The sequence below is a fragment of the Schistocerca nitens genome, chromosome 1, assembly GCF_023898315.1.
Source record: "Schistocerca nitens isolate TAMUIC-IGC-003100 chromosome 1, iqSchNite1.1, whole genome shotgun sequence".
Taxonomy (NCBI): domain Eukaryota; kingdom Metazoa; phylum Arthropoda; class Insecta; order Orthoptera; family Acrididae; genus Schistocerca; species Schistocerca nitens.
The window spans coordinates 1,187,025,162-1,187,049,157 of NC_064614.1; the positions used below are offsets into that span (position 1 = coordinate 1,187,025,162).

At 43.4% G+C, this 23,996-nt stretch overlaps 1 protein-coding gene across 1 annotated transcript in view; it reads left to right on the forward strand.

The window, feature by feature from the left end:
- Positions 1-23,996, forward strand: part of LOC126239243 (uncharacterized) — a 64,263-nt gene that overhangs the window by 37,112 nt on the left and 3,155 nt on the right. The window lies entirely within an intron of this gene.

Below are 23,996 nucleotides of genomic sequence, written 5' to 3' on the forward strand. Positions count from 1 at the left end.
TTTTGACTCTGGAGTTTCCCCAATCATGTTATGTAAAAATTCCTGCGATGGTTATTCCAGTAGCGGTAACCGAATTTTTCCATTCATGCGGCAGAATCCTGTTGTTTCCCTACTGGTTTTTTTCACGTTGCGAATTAGGCAGATGTTGTCCGTTCTCTAGACTACGACGTGTTTGTGTTTGTTATATTCTTTCGCTGGGTCGTAGTGGAATGCTTCATTTGTTAGGTTGTACTGTTTACTTGTCCTCATCCGCTCCTCTCGTAGGTGATATTTTCATGGCTGGCTTGAGTTCGCAGCCTTTTATTATAGGACTGTGTCGCAATTCTTGATTCTTCAGTCCGTTAATTTCGTTGTTCTCCTGTTTCTCTGCTTCTCACGGTGCTCATTGTCTTTCGTTAGGAACTGAAACGTGCTTTGCGCTTCGTTTTTTTGTTGTTCTTTTTGTTTTCCCGTTTTGCTTTAGAACTGTCAAGATCTCCTCTTTTACGTTTGAACATTGGCTGAAATATAAATTAAATCTACTTTTTACCAAATAAACTAAGTACACTCACTGTTCACACTCTATTTTCAATTTATATTCAGTCACTGTATCACATTGACTATTCACGTTTCACTATTTGTTTTTATTCACTCACTGCAATACTTTTTCGGTTCCTCCCTTCGTCACTGATAAGAAACTGATAATCGAACCAACTACGAGTCTTATTTTATATACCCCTACCAATGTTTAGCGCCACAAGTGGCGAATTCCAGAGCTCACCAAAAAGGCTTCGAATGGTCCACAATGTTCCACAGCATTCCTCATTATTCCACAATGATCTGAGATGTTCCGAGATACTCCCGAACATTCTGGAAACTTCCCGAATGTTCAAGAATAATTCCTGACATTCAAAAACATCCCAGATCATTGTGGAACATTCTGGAATGTTGTGGAATTCTCTGGAATGGTCCGGAATGTTCTCGAATGCTCTGGAATATTCTAGAAATTTCTAGTGGGTGAAACTGGCCAGAACTTACATCTTCAGAAGCAGGCTCCTTCAGGTAAACACGGGAACCTTCTTCATGGGTGGGGGATAGCAGGCTACCACACAATATAACTCCTTTGGTCGTAGTGGGACCCGTTTCTGAGCTTTACCGGCGGCTACGTTGTACACTTACTTTTATAATACACATTGATTTCGACGCAAAGTTCCTTTGGACATGTATGTACACTACTGGCCATTAAAATTGTTACGCCAAGAAGATATGTAGATGCTAAACAGGTATTCAATAGACAAATATATTATGCTAGAACTGACATGTGATTACATTTTCACGCAATTTGGGTGCATAAATCCTGAGAGATCAGTACGCAGAACAACCATAATAACGGCCTTGATACGCCTGGCCATTGAGTCAAACAGAACTTGGATGGCGTGTACAGGTACAGATGCCCATGCAGCTATAACACGATACCACAGTTCATCAAGAGTAGTGACTGGTGTATTCTGATGAGCCAGTTGCTCGGCTACCATTGACCAGACGTTTTCATTTGGTGAGAGATAATGTGCTGGCCAGGGCGGCAGTCGAACAATTTCTGTATCCCGAAAGGCCCGTACAGGACCTGCAACATACGGTCGTGCATTATCCTCCTGAATTGTATGGTTTCGCAGGGGTCGAATGAAGGGTAGAGCCACGAGCAGTAACACATCTGAAATGTAACGTCCACTGTTCAAAGTGCCGTCAGTGCGAACAAGAGGTGAACGAGACGTGTAACCAATGGCACCCCACAACATCACGCCGGATGATACGCCAGTATGGCGATGACGAATACACGCTTCCAATGTGCGTTCACCGCGATGTCGCCAAACACGGATGCGACCATCATGATGCTATAAACAGAACCTGGATTCATCCGACAATATGACGTTTTGCCATTCGTGCACCCAGGTTCGTCGTTGAGTACACCATCGCAGGCGCTCCTGTCTGTGATGCAGCGTCAAGGGTAACCGCAGCCATTGTCTCCGAGCTGATAGTCCATGCTGCTGCAAACGTCGTCCAACTGTTCTTGCACATGGTTGTTGTCTTGCAAACTGCCCATCTGTTGACTCAGGGATCGAGACGTGGCTGCACGATCCGTTACAGCCATGCGGATAAGATGCCTGTCATCTAGACTGCTAGTGACACGAGGCCGTTGGGATCCAGCACGGCGTTCCGTATTATTCTCCTGAACCAACCGATTCCATATTCTGCTAACAGTCATTGGATCTCGACCAACGCGAGCAGCAATGTCGCGATACGGTAAACCACAATCGCGATAGGCTACAATCCGACATTTATCAAAGTCGGAAACGTGATGGAACGCATTTGTCCTTTTTACACGAGGCATCACAACAACGTTTCACCTGGCAACGCCAGCCGGCCAACTGCTGTTAGTGTATGAGAAATCGGTTGGAAACTTTCCTCATTTCAGCACGTTGTGGGAATGCTGTGAAAATCTAATCATTTGCATATCACAACATCTTCTTCCTGTCGGTTAAATTTCGCGTCTGTAGCAATTTTAATGGCCAGTCGTGTAGTTGGTTTTTATCCATACGGCGATTGTTGCCGGACGATGAGAACTATGTCTACCCAGTTTGGTTGAAGTCGGTCCATTTGTTTAGGAGGAGATGTGGAACACGCATACATACATTAATTATCATAATATGTACTGATTCCTCTGTGTGTAGAATTGGCAAAATATAATAACGATCCTTTATCTGTGTATCTATTCTAGTTCTGATAAAGGCCAGTGTAGGTTCGTACTGTACAACGTTCAGGAGCATTCTGCAATTGTGCGAAATGAAAAGCGTTAGCAGTACTCTCTCTCTCCGCTTTCACAAACCTCATGATCATAAATTGTCGCATTTTATCTCTACTCAAATATGAGAAATGTGTCACCTTTTCTTGAAAACTGTGTTACGTATTCGGATAGTGATTTAACCGTCTTTTAGCGTGCAGTACTGTTACTCATTTGCTTCTGCTGTTAGATCTCATCATAAAACATTTCTATTACAATTAAAAAATCTGCTAATGCCTTGAGTTTAATCAACTAAATCGTCCGTAATGACTTGTTAAGTTAATCGTGTGAGAAACGACAAAATAGACGTTTTTCAGGTGTATGTGAGAAAGCTTAGAAAAACTAAAGACGCCGTTACAACTCTTCGACATTCAGTGACGAAATTGTAGAGGAATTATTTAAGTATAAGTTGTCAAAGCATCACTGATACAACGATACTGCAAAAAACTGTCATTTGACAAAAAAAGTTTACATTTCGCACAGAGACAAAACAACATAAGATGCCTCAGTGTCTTCCCAGAAGACGAATATCCCCTTCCAACGTTATGTGTAACGACTTCTCGTGTTTTTGTGTATGTGTATACTATTTGACACGATTACTCTGTCTTTTAACCGCACACAACATACCATAATAGACTTCTGGCCAGGTAGAAGTATCACAGGTTTCAGACTAACTTCTGAGCGATCGAACATCCACCCTGTTTTCCAGACCTGCCCGTCGCAAACTTTTCTGTTCCCGAGATTAATCTTGCCTTTAAAGGTGAACGCTTCAGCGACGAGCTGTGACTCCAGCGAACAGATACGGAATGCTTGAAGGAAAAACAGCGTCAGAACGAGATATATTGAAAAGATATACGCATACGAAAGCATTTAGCGAGCAGTATACAAAAATTAACAGTTTAAATAGAGATTTGTTTTCATATGCTCATCGCTGCGTAGCTGTTTCACTATCATTGTGGAGCAGAATCTTTTTCCAAGTACCACCGCTCCCCCTCCCACAAAGAATACAGCAAAAACTTAATTTGATCGGACTGAATTGAATATGACAAATACTTTGTATAATGAAGACACAGATGAACAAAACAAATTTAAAAAGGCACGCTTCAGCTTTATGTTCCGCTCTAACCTGAGACACCATGACAGAATTAGCATAAGATCTATTGCTTCACAAGAGCGTATTTACCGTTTTGTAAACGATTTTTTAAGAAAGTTATATTTCTCACGCCTCAGGTGACATAAATTTTATTTATATCGGTTTCCACTTCCTGGTAAGCCGTCATTAGACGATATCTGGGTTGGTGCATAAGTTCGTAGCGTTTTCCCATAACTTTAATAACACAACAGATACATATAACAGAAACCATAGTCATCAACAATATATTCTCTTTCATTGTTTAGATCAGTCTGCCAACGCTGGGGCAACTTTACCATTGCGTGACTGTAGAAATCACTTCGTTTCGAGTGGAAGAACTCCTCTAGCCAAGTTCCTGGTGCATTTTCATTCGGAAAGTAAGTCCTTGAAAGTTGTAAACAGTCTCCACGGGTTTGTTGCACGATCATGTTTTTCAAATTCCACACTATTTCCTCCGAGCAACTGTCCGACATCTTCAGGTGGTTCAACCTTGCTGGTGGCTAGGTACGACTGTCGGTACCCCTACGTCAACGCACCGTTTCTGGAACACGCGCGCGAGGAATGCATAGGAGCGGAAAACGCGCATGCGCAATGATTTGCAGATAGATGGTGACATATTCAAAAGCCCTCTGCCGAAAATCGCAGAGCGGCTCTCCCGTGCGTGCGCTGTATGCTACTTTTGCTAACAGAGCGACCAGACGTTACTCACCAAAGACCGTACTAGACCGATGTTATGACGGGTCTGTTACCGAAGAATCTTGATTTTCGCTTCGTGGTTTAATAGCAGGGATCCAGGCTGTGCTCAGTTGAAATCCCGAATCCATGTTGATGAGATTATCGGCTGTACAGATACGTATTGCTTCCTTAATGACGAACTGCAGAAAGGTGATGCCGGGTATAAAACTTCCGTCTTTTAATAAATCATGGTATCCAAACTGTGTTCTGCAATTGCCGACTTTTCCGGTTGACGAAGGCGTGAATGACACTGATGTTCACCGCAGTGTTCTTGTACTGTGCGACATGGTAAAAATGGCTTTGACCACTAAGGGACTTAACATCTGAGGTCATCAGTCCCCTAGAACTTAGAACTACTTAAACCTAACTAACCTAAGAACATCACACACAGCCACGCCCGAGGCAGGATTCGGACCTGCGACCGTAGCGGCAGCGCGGTTCCAGACTGAAGCGCTTAGAACAGCTCGGCCACAGCGGCCAGCACTTTGCGGTATGTCTGGTCTTATATACGCTGCCCCACACTGACAAGGAGTCTTGTACACACCACATTTCCTCAGGCCAAGATCATCCTTAACCGAACCCAACAGGTTTCTCAGTTTTGCAGATGGTTGAAAAACACACTTTATTCCATATCTTCCGATTCTCGACGACATGGCACCAAAATACGGTAAAAAGGCCGAAGTGGTAGGTGTCTTCGTACCATCATTCTGCTCCATAGATTGAACTCGCCTTGGTCTGAATGCATTACGTATCTGTCTCAAGGATAATTGTTCTGTCGGAACACTGTCTTCAGACATTGTACTTCACTCGACAGGATCTCAAGATCAGATACCACATCTGCTCTATGAAGTAACGTACGCAATGCACTACCGGATTGTGCAGGATAACGGCAGCTTGTGGCATGCACATATAAATCTGTATGGGTTGGCTTGCAGTAGACGCTGTGTCCCAAGGTTCGACCCGCTTTCCATCGTACCAAGACATCAAGAAAAGGTAAAGTACCATCTTTTTCCACTTCCATCGTGAAGTTTATATTCAGGTGGAGCAAATTCAGATTCTGAAGAAATGTACGTAGAGCATCAACTCCACGTGGCCACACCACAAATGTATCATCCACATACCGCAGAAAACAAGAGGGTTTGACAGCGGCTGACTGTAGTGCTTTTCCTTCACAGTCCTCCATAAAATAATTGGCCACCACAGGAGACAGAGGGCTTTCCATGGCTACACGGTCCACTTGTTCAAAATATTGTTCATGAAATAAGAAGTATGTTTGAATAATGCTGCTATGTACTCCTCAGACTTGTTGCTAATGAGCTCCAAAGAGTCCTGCAAGGGCACCTTTGTAAATAAAGACACAAGATCAAAATTTACTAAGAGATCCGACGATTGCAATCTAAGAGTTTTCAGGCGACCTATTAAATCTTTAGAATATCGAATATGATGGTCGCACTTGCCTACGAGAGGTCCCAATAATGTCAGATATTTGGCAACGAAATAAGTAGGTGCCCCTATGTTACTTACAATGGGACGGAGAGGCACCCCATTCTTATGGATGTTGGGTAGGCCATAGAATCTAGGAGGAACTGCAGCCTGTTGACGCAAACCCTTAGCAACTAGCGCTGGAATCGAGCTTTTCCTGATTAGTTCCAAAGTCTTTCTCTGGGTCCTAGCCGTCGGATCACTTTTTAATTTACTATATGCGGGATCGTCGAACAGTTTGTATATCTTGCTGTTATATTCCGTGCGTGAGAGAAGCACAGTAGCATTTCCTTTGTCAGTAGGTAAGATGGGATTTCTGGGACTGCGTCATCAAGGAAGCAATGCATATCCGTACAGCCTATAATCTCATCAACAGGGATGCAGGATTTCAGCTGAGCACAGCCTGGAACCCTGCATTGGCTGCTATTAAAGCACGACGCGAAAATCAAAATTCTTTGATAACAGACCCGCCATAACATTGGTCTAATATGGTCTTTGGTAAGTAAATGTCTGGCCGCACTGTTAGCAAACGCAGCCGGCCGAAGTGGCCGTGCGGTTAAAGGCGCTGCAGTCTGGAACCGCTACGGTCGCAGGTTCGAATCCTGCCTCGGGCATGGATGTTTGTGATGTCCTTAGGTTAGTTAGGTTTAACTAGTTCTATATTCTAGGGGACTAATGACCTCAGCAGTTGAGTCCCATAGTGCTCAGAGCCATTTTTTTTTTTTTTTTTGTTAGCAAACGCAGTGTACAGCGCACGCGCATGAGAGCCGCTCTGCGATTTTCGGCAGAGGGCTTTTGAATATGTCACCATCTATCTGCAAATCATTGCGAATGCGCCAATTCCGTGCCTATGCGTTGTTCGCGCGTGTGTTCGGAAACGGGGCGTCGACGTGCGGATACCGACAGTCGTACCTAGCCACCAGCAATTTTGAACCACCTGAAGATGTCGGAAAGTTGCTCGGAGGAAATATTGTGGAATTTGCACAACGTGATCCGGCGGCAAACCCGTGAAAACTGTTTACAACAATCCGCTGGTAAAGCTTGAAGAGTCACTTCCTTGAAGGTTGTTCGACAGGGAGCGGAAAAGGCGAAACTCTGACGGTGAAAGACCAGGCGAATAAGGTGGGTGCCAAATGACTTCCCAACCCAATACCTGTAAGGGTCTTTTTTATCACTCTAGGAAACCACGGGGTATATTATTGTGAAGTAGCATTACTTCTTGCAGTCCTGGTCATTTTTCTTGGATAGCGTCTGCAAGACATCTCAGTTGTTGACAACAAATGTCAGCAGTGATGGTTACAACTCGAGGAATCAATCCGTACTTAACCACACCGTGGCTGTTCCACCAGATCATAACATTGTTTATTGTGGATGCCTGAAGGTCAAAAAAAAAAAAAATGGTTCAAATGGCTCTGAGCACTATGGGACTCAACTGCTGTGGTCATCAGTCCCCTAGAACTTAGAACTAATTAAACCTAACTAACCTAAGGACATCACACACATCCATGCCCGAGACAGGATTCGAACCTGCGACCGTAGCAGCAGCGCCGCTCCGGACTGGAGCGCCTAGAACCGCACGACCACCGCGGCCGGCACCTGAAGGTCATCGTATGGGGTGCTTTCCTCGGGCTCAATTATTCCTTTTTTTTCCCGTCACCAGTAAAGATACAGGATAGGAATGGTCGGAGTCGTTCACGAACTAATTGATGATTAGCAAGTAGAGATTCATACACCCACTGACTTCTCTGTTTTTGGCTTTGTGCATGCGGTACCCGTACAATCCGTACAACCTTTCCCATTGAATGGAAATGTCGCACGACGGTGGAATGATCACAGTTCATTATATATGCCAGTTCTCGTGTACACTCACGTGGATCATTCTGGATGAATGCGTTTAAGCGATCTTCATCAAACCCTGAAGGTCTTCCCGAACGACAAAACGTTCCTCTTTAAAACGAGAAAACCATTTCCTTGTCGTTTTCTGCATAATGGCATTATCCCCATACACGGTGAAAGTGTTTCTGCTGCTCTATTGAACTCCAGAAGAAGAATATTTTGTAATTTGTTCGGATTTCTGCACTTGGCACTCTATTTTTTAGTGTCCACAGATCGACTTGTCATCTCCATATGACATAATGACAATATGTAAACTCAAATAGCGACAGAGAACTACAAATAAAAAATGACAATCGGTAAATAAACCCATAGCAACCGGAATACCAATATGCAAAACAAAAGCTTATGCACCAACCTAATATTTAGAAAGAAACGACGAAAGATGGAATGCAAGAAAGATAGGCACTAAAATGCCAGTAAAATAAACTACAAAACGTAACTTCTACAGAAACAACACACACTTGAGTACGATGCAGAATAACTCGTCAAAGTGTAGCTGAAGAGGTCATAACAGACGATCTGTGTTTAAATACGTATATCTGTTTTGTGATTCTTGGAAATGTAGGTAACAGTTGACTACGTACGAGTAATATGTATAAAGTTTGATAACTTTCAAATCGAGAATTAAGGTTTAAATGTTCAAATTAGAAACTGATGATCAGATATATCCTTCACTATTTTCTTGCAAGAATCCTCATGAAATAAAGTCCATCAGCAGGGAACTAGCTGCTAAAACAGTCGTTTGTCCAATACTTGAATATTGCTCGTCAGCCAGGGATCAATACCAAGATTGGTAGAGGGAATTGAGAAGAGCCAAAGAAGGGCGGCACGATTCGTTAAAGACTGACTTAGGAAGCGCGAAAGCGTCACCGAGGTACCCATCAACCTCAGTGGCACGTGTTGTGAGAGAAGTGCACTGCGTCACGGTGTCGTTTGCTGTTCCAAGAGCGCATATTCCTGGAAGAACCAATCGAGATATTCCTTCCTGCTAAACATAAAATTAGACAGATTAGAGCTTGCCAGCAATTATTCTTCCCCCAAACCGTACCAGACTGGAACAGGAAAAGAGAGAGACGACAGTAGTAGACAAAGTACTGTACGCCACACACCGTAAGGTTGCTTGCGTAGTATGGATGTAGATCCAGAAACTAGTCGTGTACGTAAGCTAGATCTACACTAGAAGCGGGATCAGTGGTGCCACCCTACAGAAGTCATCCACGAGTGTCACTGATCACTAACGTTCGCAGCTGTACTCTTCTGGCCTGTTCAGTTGTAATTTGAGCAGTCACTGAGTTACGTACTCAACCCGACACCGTGTTAGTTTCATTTTGTAATTTAGGTTCACAACATTTTTCCATCCCCGTTTCTTCCATAGTTTAGATAATCGATAATGACTTGCTTCAGAGGTAATGATAGGTAATAGTTCCACTATTTATCACTTGGAGCTGAAATCAGAATAAAGAAGTCAGAAATACCTTGACTGAAGACTCCTGCGCTATTCAGATATTTCTGAATCTGTTGGCTCCCAACGAAAACAAGTGCATGAGTTTACAAATTTTATTGAGAACCTTTTGTACACTACTGGTCATTAAAACTGCTACACCAAGAAGAAATGCAGGTGATAAACTGGTATTCATTGGACAAATATATTATACTAGAACTGACATGTGATTACATTTCCACGCAATTTGGGTGCATAGATCCTGAGAAATCAGTACACGGAACAAACCACCTCTGGCCGTAATAACGGCCTTGATACGCCTGGGCATTGAGCCAGACAGAGCTTGGATGGCGTGTACAGGTACAGCTGCCTATCCAGCTTCAACACGATACCACAGTTCATCAAGAGTAGTGACTGGCGTATTGTGACGAGCCAGTTGCTCGGCCACTATTGACCAGACGTTTTCAGTTGGTGAGAGATCTGGAGAATGTGCAGGCCAGGACAGCAGTCGAACTTTTTCTGTATCCAGAAAGGCCCGTACAGGACCTGCAACGTGCGGTCGTGCATTATCCTGCTGAAATGTAGGGTTTCGCAGGGATCGAATGAAGGGTAGAGCCACGGGTCGTAACACATCTGAAATGTAACGTCCACTGTTTAAAGTGCCGTCAGTGCGAACAAGAGGTGACCGAGACTTGTAACAAATGGCACCCCATACCATCACGCCAGGTGATATGGCAGTATGGCGATGACGAATACACGCTTCCAATGTGCGTTCACCGCGATTTCGCCGAACACGGATGCGACCATCGTGATGCTGTAATCAGAACCTGGATTCGTCCGAAAAAATGATGTTTTGTTCGTGCACCCAGATTCGTCGTTGAGTACAGCATCGCAGGCGCTCCTGTCTGTGATGCAGCGTCAAGGGTAACCGCAGCCATGGTCTCCGAGCTGATAGTCCATGCTGCTGCAAACGTCGTCGAACTGTTCGTGCAGATGGCGATTGTCTTGCAAACGTCCCTATCTGTTGACTCAGGGATCGAGGCGTGGCTGCACGATCCGTTACAGCCATGCGGATAAGATATCTCGACTGCTAGTGATACGAGGCCGTTGGGATCCAGCACGGCGTTCCATATTACCCTCCTGAACCCACCGATTCCATATTCTGCTAACAGTCATATCTCGCCCAAGGCGAGTAGCAATGCCGCGATACGATAAACCACATTCGCGATAGGCTACAATCCGACCTTTATCAAAGTCGTAAACGTGATGGTACGCATTTCTCCTCCTTACACGAGGCATCACAACAACGTTTCACCAGGCAATACCGGTGAACTCCTGTTTGTGTATGAGAAATCGGTTGGAAACTTTCCTCATGTCAGCACGTTGTAGGTGTCGCCAACGACGCCAACCTTGTGTGACTGCTCAGGAAAGCTAATCATTTGCATATCACAGCATCTTCTTCCTTTCGGTTAAATTTCTCGTCTGTACCAGCGTCATCTTCGTGGTGTAGGAATTTTAATGGCCAGTAGTGTATTTCTGAATCTGCCGATTCCCAACGAAAACAAGTGCATGAGTTTACAAATTTTACTGAGCAATCTTTTGCATTTGTACTGACAGAGTGAAAAGGTAAGGAACTGTAATTAATATTAAAAGTGAACCAGTCACCCTTTCCCTCCCACCTCACTCAATCTTCTATGGTTAATCGATCTCCGGTATATAAACAGCTTGAAACGCATTCTTACTTTACAAGTGATTTAACGTGTCAAATATTTGACGACAATCACGTAAAGTGCTTATGGTTTAAGACGAGAAACACTAATTGTGTTGGTTTTATTAATTTCGTATTATTTACTTTATGAGTACACGACGGACGTTCAATAAGTATTGCAACACTTTCTTTTTCTGAAAGCAGGTTGGTTTTATTCAGGATTCCAACACAGCATATTATTCGCCACTATTTTCCTTACCCCACATGACTGGGAGGGCCTCTATGCCTGCTTAGTGTCACTCTATTGGTGGACGCTGGAGCCAACGTCTTGCTGCGTCCATGACCTCCCTACCACCAAAGTACAGCTTCCCGCTAAGTCAGCTGTACCAGCAGAGACGTCCAGTTGTGCACTGAGGCGTTTGAGATTCGTCGATCACCTCGAATAAGAGTTTCCGCACGCCCCAACAATGCAGAAGCCACAGCTGTGTGCGGCCGGCGGGTGCACGGAAGATCGGATACGTTTGCGCGACCTTGTCGCGAAGATGACAGACGCTTTGCCCAACGACTCGCCGCCCTTTTGTTCACTACCAGGTCTCCGTAGACATTCTCCAAGCGTCTTTCAATATTTGCGATGCTCTGCTTTTCCGCCGAAAGAAGCTCAACGACACCTCTCTGCTTGAAACGCATCTCGTTACAGACGCCGTTTTGAAGGCAACGTATAGCTCCGCCATATACCGGAACTTCATAAAACTATAGGGGCTGACGCAGGAATATTCCACCATGGACCACAACAAATTCCGCATATTTTCAACCGAAAATAGCCGAGAGAAAATACGTGTTGCATTACTTATTGAAAGTGACTCGTAGTCTGTGTAATTTCCGTGCTGTTACATTGCCTCAAGAAATATATACAGTTTCTGTGGTGTTAAACATCTACTGTAGCATTAGCATATTACATTTTCAAATTTGGTAAGCAAGTATATGAAATACTAAAAATCAAATGTTTGCTGCCTCTATAAGCCATTAGATAGTTTAAAGTTCTTATTTTTATTCTATTCTTTAATGAGCCTTTTATTAATGTGATTGCGTATTATTATTAATTGATTTTTATTTATGGTTTGGTTTAGCGATTCCTTTTCTCTGTTTGCTCCTTTTATTTGAGTCCTTTTAATTATGTTTGCGGTGGTTATGAAGTCTATATTACTTACTGTTCTGCGTTTCGCAGCAACAGATCTCATTGAGTCTCCTTGCTGGAACTTCTCCACCTCAAATCGCTAAAGATAATTTATCGCTCTACGGAAATCGATCGGTACAGCCAAGTGCTATACTGTGTCATGTGTATGGAATATGGCGTCTGCCGGCCGCGGTGGTCTCGCGGTTCTAGGCGCTCAGTCCGGAACCGCGCAACTGCTACGGTCGCAGGTTCGAATCCTACCTCGGGCATGGATGTGTGTGATGTTCTTAGGTTAGTTAGGTTTAAGTAGTTCTAAGTTCTAGGGGACTGATGTCCACAGATGTTAAGTCCCATAGTGCTCAGAGCCATTTGAACCATTTTTGAATATGGCGTCTAACTTAAGTTCGTGAAATTATTTAGGTCTTCGGAGAAGTATTCTCGACGAATCCCAAAACCGTGTAAAACTGCATGTTCGCTCCATCGAACTTCACAACACTTCTGAACGACTTGCTTCTTTATAATCACTGAATATTTCTTTTCAAATGATTAAGGGTTATGAACTCGACTCACCTGATACTCCTTTTGTGCTTTTGTATGTATTTATTTTCTTCAACATAGATTACTACCTTAATGGCGGCTTCCAGCAATCTCTTTTCAATCCGACACAGAACATCTCCCTTCCAATGTCCAACATGGAATAATTATCTCTTTACCGTATCTTATTACGGTCTGTATGTATTTTGTTATCGAGTTCGCACGGAGATGCTTAAATTCCACAGGGTGTTCGCTCTTTACCGTATCTTAATACGGTCTGTATGTATATTTTTATCGAGTTCGCACGGAGATGCTTAAATTCCACAGTGTGTTTATCTCTCGCGCAGGTACTTTATACTTATCGTCTTATTAATAGAAGGGTCGCACTTTATATTAGGGATTTGGCATCACCAAACGCTACGATAAATAACGCGTAAGGTGGATCGGATGATTTGATGACATTCTGAGGCATGTAGGGCACCTGTAGAAAGAAGTAACAATTTTCACGGCCAGCACGTCGAGGGCTTATCTCGACCACCTTCAAGGACTGGCTTATTCTAACTGGAAAGAAAGAAGCTTGGAAGGAAGTAATCTGGCATCACCAAACGCTACGATAAATAACGCGTAAGGTGGATCGGATGATTTGATGACATTCTGAGGCATGTAGAGCACCTGTAGAAAGAAGTAACAATTTTCACGGCCAGCACGTCGAGGGTTTATCTCGACCACATTCAAGGACTGGCTTATTCTAACTGGAAAGAAAGAAGCTTGGAAGGAAGTAATCTGTTACAGTGTTCATAATTCGTACTAGAGATCGGCAAACTGAAACACGTAACTGTTTCGAAGCAAATGAAACAGTACAATGTAATGTTTCGATACGCTGTTTCGAAACAGTGAAACAGTTTGTGTTTTGTAATTTAATAAACCTACACATTTTATCATCTTGAATGTCTACTGTATAAGTATGTCCATATAAACACGAATGAGGTTCGAGAGCGCTAATCATATCGCAGAAAGTATGAAACTATCACTTAGGCGTCTTGGCAGTTTCGTATTTCATGCAGCGAATGCGCTGCTTTCGTGTCGTGGGACTTTCATACTTTTCAATTGGCTGAGGACAGCCATAGCTGAAGACAGAAGAACCACCACGAACGGAACTGGAGGTGGGAGCAAACTGCATAAGCAACGGATATGCTACAGGAATTCCCACATTCCGCTAGTATGGGTAATATACCCATCCTACTAATTTCCATGCACACAAAGGGAATCATTGTAGATAATAATGCCAAATAATTCGAATAAATAACAAAATATAACAGAAAAAAATTTTGTCTTTCAAGGTGTTTCGAACCGTTACTATAAATTCACCATGCTTCCCAGCCCTTCCCGTTCACCATTACACTATCAGTGATATGTCAAACAGATTGCTTGCAATTATACCTACATCAAATTTGTATATATGTCTAATAAATGTCACTCTACGCCTTTTTTTTATTCACAATGTTGTAGGCTTACTTGCATAGAAGCGTATGTTATAAAAAAGTGTAATTTAACTGAATGATTTTCACATATTTATTATTTTGAATATGAATAGTATTCGTTGTTTTATTGTTTGGTTAGTGTTTATAAAGCAGATGTTACGCCATTTCGGGATAGGACAGTCAGCTAGAAACGAAGCTTTATTTTCGGATATCTTCATGCTATTGCTTGTCAAAAAGATTTCGACCCTCTTGAAAGTCTTTCACGAAGTGGTATGTTGTGTTTCAGTGCCTGTGCCGAGCCCGAATCTCGTCCGACACAGAGCGGAATGAAACATCACTGTTTCGATACAATTAGTCCGTTCCAAGCACAGGTGGACTGAAACAGCCTTATTTTGAAACAACGATACAGTTTCTGTGTCTGGCTCGAGACCGAATCCGGTCCGGTTATCCGAGACAGGGGCGGAATGAAACACCACTGTTTCGAAACAGTGAACCACAGCCGTTCCGAAACACTGAAACAGTTCCACGTATCGATACACTGTATCGAAACATAGAAACAGTGGCCAAATCTAATTCGTACTCTGCTGAGTAAATGAAGAGCGCAATCGTAATTACAGATACTCGAAGTGTACCGTTTTCATCAGCAAAGTAAACCACATTTGCGCAGTAGCACCCGAGCAACTGTTTTCCTGGATCTTCTCGTATATTCAAAAATTCAAATGGCTCTGAGCACTGTGGGACTTAACATCTGAGGTCATCAGTCCCCCAGAACTTAAACCTAACTAACCTAAGGACATCACATACATCCATGCTCGAGGCAGGATTAGAACCTGCGACCGTAGCGGTCGCGCAGTTCCAGTCTGAAGCGCCTAGAACCGCTCGGCCACTCCGGCCGGCTCTCGCGTATTCCATGTGCTCACTTTGCCGTGGACCCTCGCATACAGCCATTCGTATCTCGGATTGGGCACACAGGTGAGGTCTGGACTAGATGCGAAAGTACACAAAAACTCAGGAAGTCTTACCGATTCCGAATGCTAGTAGTGTTCCAGTTCTGCACGAGGCAGTGTTACGATTTGTAACGTTCTGCACAAATTTCTGTGCGACGTGTGCATTCAGTGCAGTAAACTGGGGCATAATGTTAAATATGCTCAGAGTTGGAGGCGACGATCTGTCGCCAAAAATACACTGAAGAATAAAAATAAGGGACTTCAGCGCCGTCTCCGTCGTAGTAAATAGGCACAGCGTAGGAAAACCTGTCACCTATAGTTACGTAAGAAACTGTGACTGAACATGTGAATGATCCGTAAGACTGCCCACAGTGCGTAGTATGAATTATGTAAGTCACGTATCTCTAAGAATGGGAGGGGTATTGAAGCTCTTGGCACTCCATAAACGAAATGGGAGCCATTTCTTTAGCGTATTGTGACAGAAGTTCAAAAATGGATTTAAGATAGTCAGCTAGAAGGAGAGGACTGTCTAAAGAGTGGAAACGGTCATCCACTACAAAAAAGGGGGGACGGAAACTACAGGAATACAAACGAATAGCCTCTTATCGCAAACTTATGGCGTCCTCTCCCTGGAACCGTCTACTGTTTGCCGATACTAAGGCGAATATCTGGACCGTAAATACCGATGGCTATGTCCCTATTCTTCGGCATATTCGTCGAACTGTGCAAAACTGCAGAGGAGAGAATCCCTATGCGCCGAAGGAACGAGAAGTGCGGTCTATAGGAGCGGGGGACTGCAGGCAGATGCAACGCTTCACACGGGATGCGATGTAAGCTTTGGCTCCACAGTGCACAACAGACCTCGCCTTTAGTCGATGCCGGTGTTTGCACAAAGTCTCATAAGTGTCGAAATTCGCCTACCGACTCTTCAATAAAACCAAAGCACACTTGTTGTCTGTTAATGAAATTCCCGCTAAAATGAACAATGGCACTACCGGAAGGCAACACTGCTCATATTTGCGATATTGATAATAGGAGAGTTTTCCCCTGAAATGTGAAAGAAAGGGATGAATATCCCTCCGAAAATAAATATTTCTACAGGGTACTGTGTCGGATAACGTATCATTCCAGAGCTAATAAATGATTCAGACAGTTTGTGAGACAATATGTGAATAACAATATTGTCCGCTTTCACTCTGTAATATTCATTTCAATAATCCGACTCAGGAGTATAATAAATAAACAAACACCATCTGTATTACAGCTTTTTATTTACTGACAACCGATTTGAATCTGCGTTGCATATAATCTTCATTCAGCTCTAGGTTGGAACAATAAAGGCAACAACAATAAAAATTTTATACAGGTGCAATATTTCAAATACTTGTTTCATAAGTTGTAGAAATAATAACAAAATATTATGAAGCCACAAATACCTGGCACCTCAATTTACAATTTGTCAACAGCGGTATAAGACTAACATAAGAAAAAACAAGGATATGGCGCACTAATAATTTTCATGTAGTTGCGTGATATGTGCGTAAGTCATCGATGAGTACATTGGAAGAGTGTAAAATGTTTTGCCGCATATAATTAAATAAAAAAGTTAATAAAAATTAAGACCTAAAGGACACGTTTTAAGGCGTCGCATTTTATGGACGTCTTGCTTGAAGTAATTAGAACATTACTTGTATTGTAATTGCAATAAGAAATAGAGAACAAGTCTACATCTACTGTACATATCTACATATATACTCCGCTAGCCACCAAGCGGTGTGTGGCGGAGGACAATTCGCGCCAAAGTCACATACCCCCCCTCCCCCCCCCTCCCCCCCCCCCCCCCCGCCACTGTTCCACTCGCGGATCGCGCGAGGGAAAAACGACTGTCTGAACGCCTCAGTGCGAGCTCTTATTTCCCTTATCTTTGAATGATGATCATTACGCGATTTGAAAGTTGGTGGTAATAATATATGCTCTACATCCTCGGCGAAGATTGGATTTCGGAATTTAGTGAGCAGCCCCTTCTGTTTAGCGCGTCGTCTATCTGCAAGTGTGTCCTACTTCAAACTTTCTATCAGATTTGTAACGCTCTCGCGTTGATGACTTAGTTGACAACATCGGTAGCTCCGTGAGGCTATTTGCAGATGACACGGTTGTCTACAAGAAAGTAGCAACATCAGAAGACTCGTACGTACTCCAGCAAGACCTGCAGAGGATTAATGAATGGTGCGACAGCTGGCAGCTTTCCCTAAACGTAGATAAATGTAATATAATGCGCATACATAGGGGCAGAAATCCATTCCAGTACGATTATGCCATAGGTGGTAAATCATTGGAAGCGGTAACGACCGTAAAATACTTAGGAGTTACTATCCGGAGCGATCTGAAGTGGAATGATCACATAAAACAAATAGTGGGAAAAGCAGGCGCCAGGTTGAGATTCATAGGAAGAATTCTAAGAAAATGTGACTCATCGACGAAAGAAGTAGCTTACAAAACGCTTGTTCGTCCGATTCTTGAGTATTGCTCATCAGTATGGGACCCTTACCAGGTTGGATTAATAGAAGTGATAGACATGATCCAGCGAAAAGCAGCGCGATTCGTCATGGGGACATTTAGTCAGCGCGAGAGCGTTACGGAGATGCTGAACAAGCTCCAGTGGCGGACACTTCAAGAAAGGCGTTACGCAATACGGAGAGGTTTATTATCGAAATTACGAGAGAGCACATTCCGGGAAGAGATGGGCAACATATTACTACCTCCCACATATATCTCGCGTAATGATCACAACGAAAAGATCCGAGAAATTAGAGCAAATACGGAGACTTACAAGCAGTCGTTCTTCCCACGCACAATTCGTGAATGGAACAGGGAAGGGGGGATCAGATAGTGGTACAATAAGTACCCTCCGCCACACACCGTAAGGTGGCTCGCGGAGTATAGATGTAGATGTAGATGTAGATGGCTAAATGTACCAGTTACGAATCTGGCCGCTCTTCTTTTGACCTTCTCAGTCTCTTGAATCAGACCCAACTGGTAAGGTTCCCATACAGACAAGCAGTACTCTAAGACTGGACGAACTAACGTATTGTAAGCTATTTCCTTTGTTGAAGGACTGCATCGCTTCAGGATTCTACCAATAAACCGCAGTCTACAGTTCGCCTTACCCGTTACTTGTGTAATCTGATCATTCCATTTGAGATCATTTCGCATAGTCACACCCAGATAGGCCTACTTGACTGTTACCGCTTCCAAAGACTGATCATTTATTTTGTACTCATACATTAATGGGGATTTTCGCCTTGTTATACGCAGTAGGTTACACTTACTAATATTGACAGATAACTGCCAGTCATTACACCACGCATTTATTTTCTGCGAATCCTCATTGATTTGTTCACAACTTTCGTGTGATACTACTTTCCTGTAGACTACAGCATCATCGGCAAACAAATGCCGCTGTCAATACCATCAACCAGATCGTTTATGTAAATCGCAAAAAGCAGAGGACCTATTACGCTGCCCTGAGGCACACCTGAAAGTCACCCCGTTTAGGACGACATACTGCTCCCTGTCTGTTAGAAAACTTTCTATCCAACCGCATGTGTCATTGGATAGGCCGTAAGCGCGCACTTTTTGTAGCAAGCGACAGTGCGGAACTGTCAAACGCATTTCGAAAGTCATTTAGAATGTTGACATACTAGGGTAATGAGGATGACATTATTAATGGCCTGGATTGAATGCTCAAGGGATAATTGGAAGTCAGAATAGGGCACCCTGTTTTTGCTATCACAGGAAATGTAGACAGGCACTGTGAAGTAGCGGGCTGATCCGCAGGCTTCCTGAGGGTGATGTTGTTCTACATCTACATTCTACATTTATATTCCGCAAGCCACCCAACGGTATGTGGCAGAGGGCACTTTACGTGCCACTGTCATTACCTCTCTTTCCTGTTCCACTCGCGTATGGTTCGCGGGAAGAACGACTGCCAGAAAGCCTCCGTACGCGCTCGAATCTCTCTAATTTTATATTCATGATCTCCTTGGGAGGTATTCGATACCTCATCCAGAAACGCACCCTCTCGAAACCTGGACAGCAAACTACACCGAGATGCAGAGCGCCTCTCTTGCAGAGTCTGCCACTTGAGTTTGCTAAACATCTCCGTAACGTTATCACGCATACCAAATAACCCTGTGACGAAACGCGCCGCTCTTGTTTGGATCTTCTCTATCTCCTCTGTCATCCCGACCTGGTACGGATCCCACACTGATGAGCGATACTCAAGTATAGGCCGAACGAGTGTTTTGTAAGCCACCCCCTTTGTTGATGGACTACATTTTCTAAGGACTCTCCCAATGAATCTCAACCTGCACCCGCCTTACCAACAATTAATTTTATATGATCATTCCACTTTAAATCGTTCCGTACGCATACTCCCAGATATTTTACAGAAGGAACTGCTACCAGCGTTTGTTCCGCTATAATATAATCGTACGATAAAGTTCAAATGGCTCTGAGCACTATGCGACTTAAATTCTGAGGTCATAAGTCGCCTATAACTTAGAACTAATTAAACCTAACTAACCTAAGGACATCACACACATTCATGCCCGAGGCAGGATTCGAACCTGCGACCGTAGCGGTCGCTCGGTTCCAGACTGTAGCGCCTAGAACCGCACGGCCACTCCGGCCGGCCCCATACGATAAAGGATCCTTCTTTCTATGTATTCACAATACATTACATTTGTCTATGTTAAGGCTCAGTTGCCACTCCCTGCACCAAGTGCCTATCCGCTGCAGATCTTCCTGCATTTCGCTGCAATTTTCTAATGCTGCAACGTCTCTGTATACTACAGCATCATCCGCGAAAAGCCGCATGGAACTTCCGACACTATCTACTAGGTCATTTATATATAGTGTGAAAAGCAGTGGTCCCATAACACTCCCCTGTGGTACGCCAGAGGTTACTTTAACGTCTGTAGACGTCTCTCCATTGAGAACAACAAGCTGTGTTCTGTTTGCCAAAAACAATCCAGCCACACAGCTGGTCTGATATTCCGTAGGCTCTTACTTTGTTTATCAGGCGACAGTGCGGAACTATATCGAACGCCTTCCGGATGTCAAGGAAAATGACATCTGCCTTGGAGCCTTTGTCTAATATGTTTTGTGTCTCATGAACAAATAAAGCGAGTTGGGTCTCACACGATCGCTGTTTCCGGAATCCATGTCGATTCCTACAGAGTAGATTCTGGATTTCCAGAAATGACATGATACGCGAGATCCATGTCAGAGATACAGGCCTATAGTTTTGCGCATCTGATCGACGACCCTTCTTGAAAACTGGGACTACCTGTGTGCGCTTTTCAAATCATTTGGAACCTTCCGTTCCTCTAGAGACTTGCGTTACACGGCTTTTAGAAGGGGGTAAGTTCTTTTGCGTTGCACGGGGGGGGGGGGGGGGGGGATGCAGCCGCGTTTTCGAGTCAGTGGCACAGAGGTGACGCAAACCTGCCGGCTGAAAGCCATTTCTTAGCAGTACATGTCCATACAGGTTCGAGCTGTGAGAGTTTTCAGGTAGCAGAGTGGGAAGCGAAGCGAAACGGCCCCAGGCCAGCCGCAGTCCAATGTCCACAGCTTAAATTAAAAAAAAAAAAAAAAAAAAAAAAACAGACATTGCCTCTTCTTAAAAACTAGTCACGAGTTGGGATTTTGCTGGAAATTTACGCTCGACTACTATACGAACTAACACGGATCGGTGGGAGGCTGTATGACTCGAAGTAGAAAGGGGACACTCATTTAGAGAGGAGCCCTGTGACTGGACAATAGCGGAGTTGGGATTTTTGTGTGAAGGGCAGTCGGGTCTGAGCCTTCTCCGTGAGCGGAGAGAATGTGTCTCCGTGTGGGCCATCTTGTGTGCACAATAGAGAGGCACAGACTCCGACTGATTATCAAATGGTTCAAATGGCTCTGAGCACTATGGGACTTAACATCTTAGGTCATCAGTCCCCTAGAACTTAGAACTACTTAAAACTAACTAACCTAAGGACATCACACACATCCATGCCCGAGGCAGGATTCGAACCTGCGACCGTAGCAGTCCCGCTGTTCCAGACTGCAGCGCCTAGAACCGCACGGTCACCGCGGCCGGCGACTGATTATCGAGTAGAAGTACCAGAGCGTCTCTGTGAGCTGTATATTCGTCACTCTGCAGGCGGAGTGGGGAGCTTAAGAAGCTCTAAGACTAGTCGGGCATTAGAAGTGATTTTATTTCTCGCATGCCTGTAGTGAGACTCTTGTCTTTATCAGGGCAATGGGCAAGCAGTTGATTTCACTCGTAAGCAGTACGACACCGGAGCAGTTCACAGAGGGCAGTATTGTGGACAATATTAGTTCAAGTGAGTAGGCAGGTTTCAGAGCTGCATCGAGCGTCAACCGACGGTGCGGCAGCTGCGCTCAGACAGCAGCAGTCGGTTTCACGGTCGTTTTGGATGTGCTGATTCTACAGCTCGGCAGAGCAAAGGGCCTTAAGTTCCATGCCATTGTTCTCCGTTCAAAAGTTGTCAGATTCATCGGGAGTTGGTTACTTTCCCAGCGGAGTGTGCGCTGATATGAAACTTTCTGGCAGATTAGAACTGTGTGCCGGACCGAGATTCGAACTCGGGACCTTTGCCTTTCGCGGGCAAGTACTCTACCGCGCTACCCAGGCACGACTCAAGCCCCGTCCTCACAGCTTTACTTCTGCCAGTACCTCGTCTCCTACCTTCCAAACTTTACAGAAGCTCTCCTGCTAACCTTGCAGATAGCACTTTTGATTACTTTTGTTGCTATAAACTCGACATCCTTTTTTTGACATATTTAGTCATATTGCGTTCCGAAATTTATTTAAGAGGGTGACAAGTTCAATACGATTTAATACTAGGCGAACTCAGAGAGAGCTTTAAAGATAAGCAATATTCCCGTCAATCGAAATTTTTAATTGAATAAAAAAAATGATTTTTACAATAAATTTTGTGCATATTTATACATAAATTCATTTCCCTCTGTTATAGTTTCCCACCACCCACTCTTCCAACGGTACTGGGATAAATTTCAAGATGATTTGTGAGGTCCACAATAAAACATAAGGAAGAAATGTTGAACACTTACGAACCGACAACATACTGTGCATCGTACATTTTCGTTCTTTTTTATATATTTTAAAAGAAAGTGCAAAACTTTCAAATTTGAAACTTTGTAATTAAATAAAATATATATATAGGTAAATATGAATATTTATATTATTTTGGTTTTTTTTTATAATTTTTCTTGAACTGAATTGAGATGGATGGAAATATTTAAAAATCAGTGAATATATTTAAACCATGATAAGGTAGCATCGGACATATAGTTTGAGAATTTCGTCGCCGTAAGAAGGAGTTTCGTGGGCCACGTTATTTCTGAGCTAAAGTGAGATAAATACTAAAAATACAGTTTACATATAATGTTGAAATTTTAGGATCATGGATTAAACAAATAATGAAATCACAATAGCGTTAATCATAACTATAATTACTGAAGTGCACTATGCTACTTACATTGGGAATACAATATTAATCACTAGTGATATGTTGATTATCCGCACGTCGGTATCTCGTCCGTGCGCAGTGGAATTTCCTTATGTAATTGCTAGTATGCGCGAGTATGCGCCCTGCAGTACGCAGTGACTTTTTATAAAATTAAAGAGTTTAAATTAGAGCGGCCAGTCTAACGCGCGAGGCTCTCCCTCGACTCCATTCCAGAACAGATAACAGAAGAAGTAATTAACAAAATACTTGAGATCCTTTCTGTGTCTCACCAGCGATCACATGCGCCCCCGCACAAGATAACTTGCATTGGCTTTCATGCTTTATTGAACAGGGTTCTCTGATTAAAAAAATTGATTTACATGCTATGGCTAAAAATGTGCCTTTAAACCTTGAAGAATTTGCTTTCATTTTAATAAACAGAAATAGAAGTACACTGATCACTGAGGGGGAAGAAAAGGGAAGCTAGTTAAAAAAATAACCGTAGGTCTTAGCAAGAATATGTTATGTGGTAGTAGTGGGGGAAGAGAGTGGCCACCTAGCAAAACAGGCGCTGTTGCTATCACAAGAATGGTTTGGAAGACATTTTTCCAAAAGTCTGATGGTTAGTCGCCAGTCCCATAGATTCTACACACCAACCGGAACAGTCATTTGTTTCGCCACCCCCTAATGACTTTTGAAATTCCGATGGAATATTATCTATCCCTTCTGTCTTGCTTGATCTTAAGTCTTCCAGAGTTAAATTCTGACTCCAGTACTGGATCCTCTATGCCTTCGACATCGATCCCAATTTCTTCTTCTCTCACATCATCAGGTAATTCCTCCCCCTCATGCAAACTTTCTATGTATTTGGCCCGCTCTTTCCTCTGCGATTAACATCTGAATCCTCACTGCACACTTCATTTTAACAACCATTACTTTTAATTTCACCAAATGTTGTTTTGACTTTTGTGTATGCTGAGTGATTCTGACGATAATTTATTTCTCGATTTCTTCATATTTCTCCTGCAGCCACTTAATAGGATTCTCTAATACTTCGTAATTCTTTCTTCGCCGTAATCCCCCAGCACCTATTACCTTCTCCCA